Genomic DNA, 12,544 nt, shown 5'->3' with positions numbered 1-12,544 from the left:
TAATAAAAAAAAGAACTGTACTAGGCAGTTGGTGAGAGTGGGGTGAAAAGTGCCTTTACATTGTGGTCTATGGGAACTGTGTGTTCCCAGTAAATATATATGTATATGCTTATATAGACACATATTAACACATACATATATATGAATATCTGCATCTTTATATATATTTAAATGCTACCCATCGGTGCGCTACTTACACCCTTCACTGTGAGAGGTTCTCATGCCGTTATTATTGTGCACTGGTATTATAAAGTGGAGTGCTAATATCTCCAGATTACAAGTAACATCATAATTGCTAACAGTTTAGATTAACTGATAACATTCCGGTAATTTCAATTTGTCGGAAGACAGGCAGCATACATAAATATATTTATATTCCCCAGCCAATCCAAGGTAGGCTATTTAATAATTCTCACTGATATAAGTGTGTTATAAAGTAACATTGTAATTCTCATGGATTTGCTAGTGAACCAAACATAAAAATTCTCTCTAAGATACAGTATAATACCTATTAACCTCTAAACCGACAGCCCCCGACATCGCCATAAACTAAATTAACCTATTAAGCCCTAAACAACCCGCTAACTTTATATTAAATATTAACTCATCTCTATCTTATAATAAATTTAAACTTACCTTTAGAATTAAAATAAACTATATTAAACTATTAATTAACCTACCCTAACTATTATACTAAAATTACATTAATCAAATTATTTAAATCTACTATTAAATATTACTAAGTTACAAAAAACTAACAACTAAGTTACATAAATAAAAAAAACACTAAGTTACAAAAAGAAAAAACACTAAGTTACATAAAATAAAAAATAACAAATCAAATATTTAAACTAATTACACCTAATCTAAGAGCCCTATGAAAATAAAAAAGAGCCCCCCCCCCCCAAAAAAAACAAAACCCTAGCCTACAATAAACTACCAATGGCCCTTAAAAGGGCCTTTTGCGGGGCATAGCCCCAAAGAAATCTTCTCTTTTACCTGTAAAAAAAAATACCCCCCCAACAGTAAAACCCACCGCCCATACAACCAACTCCCCCCAAATAAAAACCTATCTAAAAAACCTAAGTTCCCCATTGCCCTGAAAAAGGCATTTGGATGGGCATTGTCCTTAAAAGGGCATTTAGCTCTTTTTCAGCCCAAACCCTTAATCAAAAATTAAAACCCACCCAATAAACCTTTAAAAAAAACTAACACTAACCCCCAAAGATCCACTTAGCCAGCAGAAGTCTTCATCCAAGCGGGCCGAAGTCCTCATCCAAGCCGGCAGAAGTCTTCATCCAGACGGCATCTTCTATCTTCATCCAATACGGTGCGGAGTGGCTCCATCTTCAAGACATCCGGCGTGGAGCATCCTCTTCTTCCGACGTCTTCTGAACAATGAAGTTTCCCTTTAAATGATGTCATCCAAGATGGCGTCCCATAGATTCCAATTGGCTGAAGTTTCCCTTTTAGAATTCTATCAGCCAATCGGAATTAAGGTGGAAAAAATCCTATTGGCTGTTGCAATCAGCCAGTAGGATTGAGCTTTCATCCTATTGGCTGATCCAATCATTCAATAGGATTGAGCTCGCATTCTATTGGCTATTCCAATTAGCCAATAGAATGCGAGCTCAATCATAGTGGCTGATTGGATCAGCCAATAGGATGAAAGCTCAAACCTATTGGCTGATTGCAACAGCCAATAGGATTTTTCCACCTTAATTCCGATTGGCTGATAGATTCCGATTGGCTGATAGAATTCTAAGGGACACCATCTCGGAATTAAGGTGGAAAAATCCTATTGGCTCTTGCAATCATTGAGCTTTCATCCTATTGGCTGATTCAATCAGCCAATAGGATTGAGCTCGCATTCTATTGGCTGATTGGAATAGCGAATAGAATGCAAGCTCAATCCTATTGGCTGATTGGATCAGCCAATAGGATGCAAGCTCAATCCTACTGGCTGATTGCAACAGCCAATAGGATTTTTTCACCTTTTATAATTTATATGTAATAACAAATCTACCCTAACTATTACTGTCATCTTGAGGAAAATATTTACATTAAAATGTTCATAACATACAGAACAATGTTATGTTAAAATTATTAAAAGTTATTATACATAATGTAAAAATTATAAATAATCCATATAATATATACAGTATGTATATATTACAGCCAATGAGCATTGAGCAATTGAGTACTAATACAGCAGTATGAGCCGTGTCTATCAGTCAATGAGCACTAATACAGCTGTATGAGATGTGCCTGTCAGCCAATGAGCACTGATACAGCTGTTTGAGCTGTGCCTGTCAGCAAATGAGCACTAATACAGCTGTATGATCTGTTCCTGTCAGTCATTGAGCACTAAAACAGCAGTATGAGCTGTGTCCATCAGCCAATGAGCACTAATATAGCTGTTTGAGCTGTGCCTGTCAGCCAATGAGTGCTAATACAGCTGTTTGAGCTGTGCCTGTCAGCAAATGAGCACTAATACAGCTGTATGATCTGTTCCTGTCAGTCATTGAGCACTAAAACAGCAGTATGAGCTGTGTCCATCAGCCAATGAGCACTAATATAGCTGTTTGAGCTGTGCCTGTCAGCCAATGAGTGCTAATACAGCTGTTTGAGCTGTGCCTGTCAGCCAATGAGTGCTAATACAGCTGTTTGAGCTGTGCCTGTCAGCCAATGAGTGCTAATACAACTGTTTGAGCTGTGCCTGTCAGCCATGGAGCACTAATACAGCTGTTTGAGCTGTGCCTGTCAGCCAATGAGCACTAATACAGCTGTTTGAGCTGTGCCTGTCAGCCAATGAGTACTAATACAGCTGTATGAGCTGTGACTGTTTGCCTATGAGAACTAATACAGGCTCAGCTATATTGAGGTGTGTCTGACAGTCTGTAAGCACTGACATTTTAGCATATGTTTAATTTCTTAAGATTTACTTATGTTAATACCTGTAAATGCCATGTTACTTTAAGACAACACACAAGAAAAAAATCCCTACATCTCTTGTTTCTGGCTGCTGAATTTATAAGCTAAATCCAATTCTCCTCAGCAATCTCTAATAGCACAAGCGTTAGGCGTTCCATGAAAAAAAATAAAAAAAAATGAGTCTGCTCTACAGCATATTGTTTCTCACAAAGGTAAATTGTGCTGCTTTAGTACAGTTGCTGGGATACAGCAGGTAGAAAATTATAAGCAAAATAATGAGTTAAACACATTTAAAGCATTATAAGTGATCTCCGTTCTCATTAGCAGAACTGTGTGTATCACAGCCCTGGAATTTATAAAAAAAAACGTATTGTTTTGCAAATTTTTATCGAATCAAACAGTAACACAAACAGCCATAATTGTGCAGTTCTGTAATAAGCACATAAATTGCACAGCACATTAAGGTATTTTACTGTACATATAAAATATTTTATTGAAAAAGAGAATATTTAAAATATCTTTTGGAAAAAGATGTTTGTTTGTTTTTAATACATATAACTCAAAACTTCTATAGTTACTGCACAAATTAAAGGAATACATTTATTTTCATGACAGCTTAAATTGCATCTACTCATGTTTTTTTATTAGGTTATTCAGGCAGCTGCCTATGGTTGTCTCGTCAGACAACCTTCTTGAAAGTTGAACTAATAAAACTTTTATAGTTATGGCACAAATTAAAGGAATAAATGTATTGACATGACAACTTAAATGGCATCTACTCATTTTTTATTAGATTATTAAGGCAGCTGCCTAGGGGTTTCTCGTCAGACAACCTTCTTGAATGGTAAGCTAATAAAACTTTGCAATACTCTTTCTACACTCTTACATTCTGTGCAGAATATTCATTCAATTGATTTTGTTCTCTTGCTCACCTTTGTTGAAACTAACCTCCTCTCTATGAGAGCATACTGAGGTATGCTTAGTGTGCAAGTGTTTAAGCATTATAAAGCCGCAGTGTTTACAAAAAATGTTTGTAACAGATATAAAAATAATAATGGTCACCCAAATTATAGAAGTATTTTCCCTGCTCCAGTGCCTCTGTGGATTGGGATATAGCTGGAGAGACAATCCGAAGCATGCATACTTGTGTATACCTCAATCACTTGCAGTATCCTCATTGACATCACATTTAAGCTTTCAAAAGGCTTAAAGGAAAGTAACACACACATTTTTCTCTTTCATGATTCAGACAGAGCATTCAGGTTTAAAAACTTTACAATTTATTTCTATTGTATAATTTGCTTAATTCTCTTGGTATCCTTTGTTGAAAATCCTACCTGGATAGATACTAAAAGGTCCCTTTAAATATTGGGGACACTAGCAAAGATTACAACTAAGCTACAGATCATGTCTAAAAGATGATACTTGCATATGTGTTGGGGGGGGGGGGGCATTTTTTCCTAGAACGCCTTGTTTGTAAAATATCCTTTTGACCCCTATGACCCCAGAAATGTAAAAAAAATGACTGGGGTAAAACAATGATTAGGGGTATATAGAGCTCTGGCTGCCCTTCTAGAAACACCACTGAGTCTGTATTCTTTACACCGAGCTGCTGATGTTTTTCTGCTCAGCGGACAATTCAGAAAATGCCTGTGTTAGATTCAAACCTTCAGTGTACAATTACAGACCTAAAGTTTTAAAGGGAAAGTCAACATTTTGGGGTATATTTATTAATGTACGAGTGGACATGATACAATGTAGCGTATCATGTCTGCCGCACATCGAAGGCTCCCCGGAAACAAGGGGCATCAAGCACTAGGGTTGCACCGATACAATTTTTTTAAGACCGAGTACAAGTACTGATACTTGTTTTCTTTTAATGTCATGTGACAGTTAACCAAGCACAATACAGACTAATTATTTAAGATTATTTCTTTATAATTATGAAGGACTGTAACTTAAAAGACATTATAAAATAATAAAACAGTTTTGTCATAAAGTTCACAGAACATGTTTATAAATAAAAATATTAAAATAAAATATATTAATAATAACAACAAATAACAAATATAAAATCACAACCAACCAAAAGTGCAATACAGTAAAAAATAGAACAGTGCACTGTTTAATCATGGGGAACAACACTATGGGCTAAATTACATTTGACTGGCAAGCTTTACCAATGCTCTCATTAAAGTCTATGGAGTTGGAAATGTGAACAAAGCATTGAAAAAGTTTACCAATCAAATGTAATCTAACTCTATTCCTATAATTGCAGGATGAGTGTTCATTGGAATTAATTTACGCTAGATTTAGAGTTTTGTCGGTAACGACCCACGTAGCTAACGCTCCTTTCCCCCGCACCTTTTAAATAACACTGGTATTTAGAGTTTTCTGAAGGGCTGCGTTAGGCTCCAAAAAGGGAGCGTACAGGCATATTTACCACCACTTCAACTCTCAATACCAGCATTGCTTACGGTAGCGGCTAGCTGGAAAAACGTGCTCGTGCATGATTCCCCGATAGGAAACAATGGGGTAGTTTGGGCTGAAAAAAAACCTAACACCTGCAAAAAAGCAGCGTTCAGCTCCTAACGCTGCACCGTTGTTTCTTATGGGGAAACACTTTCTAAGTCTGCACCTAACACCCTAACATGAACCCTGAGTCTAAACACCCCTAAGCTTACACTTATTAACCAATAATCTGCCGCCCCCGCTATCGCTGACACCTGCATTACACAATTAACCCCTAATCTGCCGCTCCATACACTGTCGCAAACCTACATTATCCCTATGTACCCCTAATCTGCTGCCCCTAACATCGCTGACACCTATATTATATTTATTAACCCCTAATCTGCCCCCCCCAACGTCGCCGCTACCTACCTACACTTATTAACCCCTAATCTGCTGACCGGAGCTCGCCGCTACTCTAATAAATGTATTAACCCCTAAACCGCCTCACTCCCACCTCAAAAACCCTAAAATAAATAGTATTAACCCCTAATCTGCCCTCCCTAACATCGCCGACACCTAACTTCAAGTATTAACCCTTAATCTGCCGACCGGACCTCGACGCTACTCTAATAAATGTATTAACCCCTAAAGCTAAGTCTAACCCTAACACCCCCCCTAAGTTAAATATAATTTTATTCTAACAAAATAAATTAACTCTTATTAAATAAATTAATCCTATTTAAAGCTAAATACTTACCTGTAAAATAAACCCTAATATAGCTACAATATAACGAATAATTATATTGTAGCTATTTTAGAATTTATATTTATTTTACAGGCAACTTTGTATTTATTTTAACTAGGTACAATAGCTATTAAATAGTTATTTACTATTTAATAGCTACCTAGTTAAAATAATTACAAAATTACCTGTAAAATAAATCCTAACCTAAGTTACAATTAAACCTAACACTACACTATCAATAAATAAATTAAATTAATTAACTACAAGTAAAGTACCTACAATTAAATAAACTAAACTAAATTACAAAAAACAAACAAACACTAAATTACAAAAAATAAAAAAAGATTACAAGAATTTTAAGCTAATTATACCTACTCTAAGCCCCCTAATAAAATAACAAAGCCCCCCAAAATAAAAAAAATTCCCTACCCTAATCTAAATTTAAAAAGTTAACAGCTCTATTACCTTACCAGCCCTTAAAAGGGCATTTTGCGGGGCATGCCCCCAAGAAATCAGCTCTTTTGCCTTTTAAAAAAACACAATACCACCCCCAACATTACAACCCACCACCCACATACCCCTACTCTAACCCAAACCCCTCTTAGATAAACCTAACACTACCCCCCTGAAGATCTCCCTACCTTGTGTCGTTTTCACCCAACCGATGGACCAAAAGAAGACATCCGGAGCGGCAGAAGTCTTCATCCTATCCAGGCAGAAGAGGACATCCGGACCTACTCGCCGAATGAAGGTTCCTTTAAATGACGTCATCCAAGATGGCATCCCTCAAATTCCGATTGGCTGATAGGATTCTATCAGCCAATCGGCCAATAGATTGAGCTTGCATTCTATTGGCTGATCGGATTGGGTGTTCCTCAGAGTACAGTATGTTTTGAACATCATTGTGCAAGATGAGAACTAGCAGTAAAAAGGCAATTTAGCAATTAGAATAATTTTTCAAAAGTTAGTGGCAAGTTCTTTTTAAGGAACAGAACAGAAGCCTCTCTGCATGTTCAGCTATAAGTCTGTTTTTGCTATCAGTAAGGACGTTTGACTCTAAGTTGAACAGTCATTCACTTTCCACACTACTGCATGGGGCAGAAAGATATTTTTGGACCATTTTAGCCAGAGCTGGAAATCTCAGTTTATTAACTGATCAGTACTTCAGGGGTTTGTCTGAACGGGGTACAGTGATCTCTCCTACAATAATACAAATAACAGCAATTTATATTGGCAGAACAGTAGTAAACAATTTTTAGGCTAGTCACCACTTCAGCTTAAAATGAAATGGGAACGTGCAGTTTGAAAAAACGCCACAAGATAGCATATGGGTAGGAAGTGGAGGTATCGGTTTAAGTATCGGTACATTTGCACGAGTACAAGTACTCATGCAAATACTTGGCATCGGTACCGATACGATACTAGTATCGGAATCGGTGCAACCCTATCAAGCACTATACGGAGCTTGATAAATTGGGCCTTAAATGTGCCTGATTCAGACAGACCATGCAATTTTAAACACTTTTCCATTATAAAATGTGCTTTGCTCTCTTGGTATCGTTTGTTTGAAGAGTAAAACTAGATATGCTGATAGGAGCTCAGGAGCGTGCACGTCTTTAGCATTCTATGGCTACAGGGTTTGCAATTATGTATAACATTGCTATGGACATTGTTGCAAACTTTGCTGCCAAACTACAAATGCATAGTCCTGAGCACACCTAGGATAATTACTCTTTAACAAAGGATTTCAAAATAAATTGCAGACTGTTCTGTCAGTGACACATGCAGGATTCTTAGTATCACAATGAATTTGATCATAACATAGGGTTGGTTTTACTGAACAAGCCCTGGACAAAGAACAAACTGATACACACATTTTCTAACATATATTTACACCGATGGTTAATAAGATGAAAAATGAGGGAATAATATAAAATAAAAAATACTCCTTGCAATGTTGAAAACATATTCTATATAATATTCAATAAAGAACTGAATATTTTCACTGCACTGAAACCTAAGCCCGATACAGATTTTAGAACATTCCCATATATAGATTAATGGTTGAGCCCCTTAAAGCCTTGTGCAGGTGTTAATGGCTGTATTTGCATACAGAGGATACCTGGCTCCGCAGTAATCTGCTCTTTCAACCGTTTCTTCCTGCTCTTTACAGGACACATTTGGCTGCAGATAATTACTGTTTGCAGCAATTTACAGAAAATACTGATCTCTAAACATTGCATGACACAGCGACAGCAGATATATGAGTGCTATATATGAGTGCTGGATTCTTAATATTTCCTTGTGGAAAAGAACTCTGTGTGTGTGTGTGTGTGTGTATTTATGTATGTGTTTATGAGTGTGTGTTTATGTATGTGCATGTATGTATGTGTTTATATGTGTCTGTGTGTGTGTATGAGTGTGTGTATGTTTGCGCATGTATGTATGTGTGTTTGTGCGTGTGCACATGTATGTATGTGTGTATGTGCATGTATGTATGTGTGTATGAGTGTGTGTGTGTGCATGTATGTATGTGTTTGTATGTGTGTGTGTATTTATGAGTGTGTGTGTGCATTATGTATGTGTGTATGTGCATGTATGTATGTATGTATGTGTGTATGAGTGTGTGTGTGCATGTATGTATGTGTTTGTATGGTTGTATGTATTTATGTATGTGCATGTATGTATGAGTGTGTGTGTGTGTGTGTATTATGTATGTGTGTGTGTATTTATGTATGTGCATGTATGTATGTGTGTATGAGTGTGTGCATTATGTATGTATGTGTATTTATGTATGTGCATGTATGCATGTGGGTATGAGTGTGTGTGTGTGTATGTGTGCATGTATGTACGCATGTGTTTGTATGTGTGTGTGTGTATTTATGTATGTGCATGTATGTATGTATGTGTGTATGAGTGTGTATGTGTTTATGTGCATGTATGTCTATGTGTGTGTGTATTTATGTATGTATGTGTGTATTAGTGTGTATGTGTGCATGTATGTATGTGTTTGTGTGTATTTATGTATGTGTATGTATGTGTGTATTCTTTGTTCATACACTTCTGCCCTTCACTTAGCCAAGCAAACTTCTCTTCTCTCATATCTACTCTTTCCTCAAACCCTATACAACTCTTCTCCACCTTTAACTCTCTTCTCTACCCACCTGCTCCACCCCATCTGTCTTTAGTGCTCAAGACCTAGCAGACTACTTTTTAAACAAAATACGTACTACTGAAGCAACATCCCAACACCAACCTGCAATATTCCAACAACAGGACCAGTTACTCCCTCTGCCACCCTCTGCATCTTCCATCCAGCCACTGAGAAGTACGTTTCTTCCTTACTATCTTCCTCACGCCTCACTACCTGCCTGCCGGACCCTATCCCTTCCAATCTACCATATAATACCCTCCCTGTCTTCCACCCTCACTCCTGCTCTTACTCACATCTTCAACCTATCTCTCTCTACTGGCTCATTCTTCTTTCAAACACGCAAAAGTCACTTCCATACTCAAAAAACATTTCCTCAAGCCTAATTCTCCTGAAAGCTACCACCCCATATCACTGCTCCACTAACATCAAAACTCCTTGAAAAACTAGTTTACAATCGCCTAAGCCACTTCCTGTCAACCAACTCCATGCTTGACCCCCTGCAATCTGGATTCCGCCCCAAACACTCAACTGAGACTGCCCTTACCAAGGTTACTAACAATCTTCTCTCTGCTAAAAATATTGGCCACTACTCTATACTCATTTTACTTGACCTCTCAGCTGCCTTTGACACAGTTGACCACCCCCTCCTCCTACAGACCCTTAGCTCTTTTGGCTTCTGTGACACTGCTCTTTCCTGGATTCACTCCTATCTTTCTCACAGGTCTTTTTCTGTGTCATTTGCCGGCGACTCCTCCTCTCCAATGCCTCTGTTTGTTGGAGTACCTCAAGAATCTGTTCTGGGTCCTCTACTCTTCTCCATTTAAACTTCTTCGCTGGGTAAACTTATCAACAAATATCACCTCTATGCTGATGACACCCAGATCTACCTCTCCACCCCTGCTCTCTCTCCCTCTGTCCTTTCTCACGTCAGTGACTGCTTATCTGGTATTTCTTCCTGGGTGGCCTCTCACCACCTAAAAATTAACATGTTCAAGACTGAGCTCCTTCTTATACCCCCCTCAAGGTCTACGCCAACTTCTGACTTCTCTATCCCTGCTGACGGCATCACCATTTCCCCATCGCCCCAAGTCCGCTGCCTCAGAGTTACACTTGAATCAAATCTATCCTTCCTCTTTTCCGCTTCTCCCCCTTCAATCCATCCTAAATGCCTCTACAAGGCTAATCCACCTTTCCCGTTGTCTGTATCTGCTGCACCTCTCTGTGAGTCCCTTCATTGGCTCCCCATTCAAAGCATAATTAAATTCAAAATTCACACCCTTACATACAAAGCTCTCCCCTCTACCTATCCTCTCTAATACACAAGTATACTCCAGCCCGCCCACTAAGATCCAACAATGACCTGTTCCTTACATCCGCGACTATCACCTCCTCTCATGCTAGACTGCAGGACTTCTGTCGTGCAGCACCTACCCTCTGGAACACTCTCCCTCGTGCAGCGCCTACCCTCTGGAACACTCTCCCTCGTGCTGTCAGGCTTTGCCCTAATCTTTCTTCCTTTAAATGCTCCCTGAAGACTTTTCTGTTCAGAGAAACCTACCACCCAATGCAATAATAAATTCATTTAGAGTTCTGCATTAGCCGTCAAAACCAGCGTTAGGGGGTCCTAACGCTGGTTTTTACCGCCCGCTGGTATTTAGAGTCAGTCAGGAAAGGGTCTAACGCTCACTTTCCAGCCGCGACTTTTCCATACCGCAGATCCCCCTACGCCAATTGCGTATCCTATCTTTTCAATGGGATCTTCCTAACGCCGGTATTTAGAGTCTTGGCTGAAGTGAGCGTTAGAAATCTAACGACAAGACTCCAGCCGCAGAGAAAAGTCAGGAGTTAAGAGCTTTCTGGGCTATCGCCGGTTCATAAAGCTCTTAACTACTGTGCTCTAAAGTACACTAACACCCATAAACTACCTATGTACCCCTAAACCGAGGCCCCCCCACATCGCCGCCACTCTAATATTTTTTTTTAACCCCTAATCTGCCGACCGCACACCGCCGCAACCTACATTATCCCTATTACCCCCTAATCTGCCCCCCCCAACGTTGCCGCTACCTACCTACAATTATTAACCCCTAATCTGCCGACCTGACCTCACCGCTACTCTAATAAATGTATTAACCCCTAAAGCTAAGTCTAACCCTAACCCTAACACCCCCCTAAGTTAAATATAATTTTTATCTAACGAAATAAAATAACTCTTATTAAATAAATTAATCCTATTTAAAGATAAATACTTACCTGTAAAATAAACCTTAATATAGCTACAATATAAATAATAATTATATTGTAGCTATTTTAGGATTAATATTTATTTTACAGGCAACTTTGTATTTATTTTAACCAGGTACAATAGCTATTAAATAGTTAATAACTATTTAATAGCTACCTAGTTAAAATAATTACAAAAGTACCTGTAAAATAAATCCTAACCTAAGTTACAATTAAACCTAACACTACACTATCAATAAATTAATTAAATAAACTACCTACAATTATCTACAATTAAACCTAACACTACACTATCAATAAATAAATTAAATACAAATACCTACAAATAAATACAAATAAATACATTAACTAAAGTACAAAAAATAAAAAAAGAACTAAGTTACAAAAAATAAAAAAATAATTTACAAACATTATAAAAAAATATTACAACAATTTTAAGCTAATTACACCTACTCTAAGCCCCCTAATAAAATAACAAAGCCCCCAAAATAAAAAAAATGCCCTACCCTATTCTAAAATAAAAATTGAAAAGCTCTTTTACCTTACCAGCCCTTAAAAGGGCCTTTTGCGGGGCATGCCCCAAAGAATTCTGCTCTTTTGCCTATAAAAAAAAAATACAATACCCCCCCAACATTACAACCCACCACCCACATACCCCTTATCTAACTCAAACTCCCCTTAAATAAACCTAACACTAAGCCCCTGAAGATCTTCCTACCTTGTCTTCACCACGCCGGGTATCACCGATCCGTACAGAAGAGGGTCCAAAGTCTTCCTCCTATCTGGGGCTGAAGAGGTCCATCATCCGGCTGAAGTCTTTATCCAAGCGGGGGCTGAAGAGGTCCATCATCCGGCTGAAGTCTTTATCCAAGCGGGGGCTGAAGAGGTCCATCATCCGGCTGAAGTCTTCTATCAAGCGGCATCTTCAATCTTCTTTCTTCCGGATCCATCTTCATTCCGCCGACGCGGAACATCCAACCTGATTGAACGGAACATCCAATAGAATGCAAGCT

At 38.2% G+C, this 12,544-nt stretch overlaps 1 protein-coding gene across 3 annotated transcripts in view; it reads right to left on the bottom strand.

The window, feature by feature from the left end:
• Positions 1-12,544, bottom strand: part of KCNT2 (potassium sodium-activated channel subfamily T member 2) — a 701,340-nt gene that overhangs the window by 189,682 nt on the left and 499,114 nt on the right. The window lies entirely within an intron of this gene.

This window comes from Bombina bombina, chromosome 10 (assembly GCF_027579735.1).
Source record: "Bombina bombina isolate aBomBom1 chromosome 10, aBomBom1.pri, whole genome shotgun sequence".
Classification (NCBI taxonomy): Eukaryota; Metazoa; Chordata; class Amphibia; order Anura; family Bombinatoridae; genus Bombina; species Bombina bombina.
The sequence above is the reverse complement of the archived record's forward strand: the minus strand, read 5'-3'. Positions and strand labels throughout refer to the sequence as shown.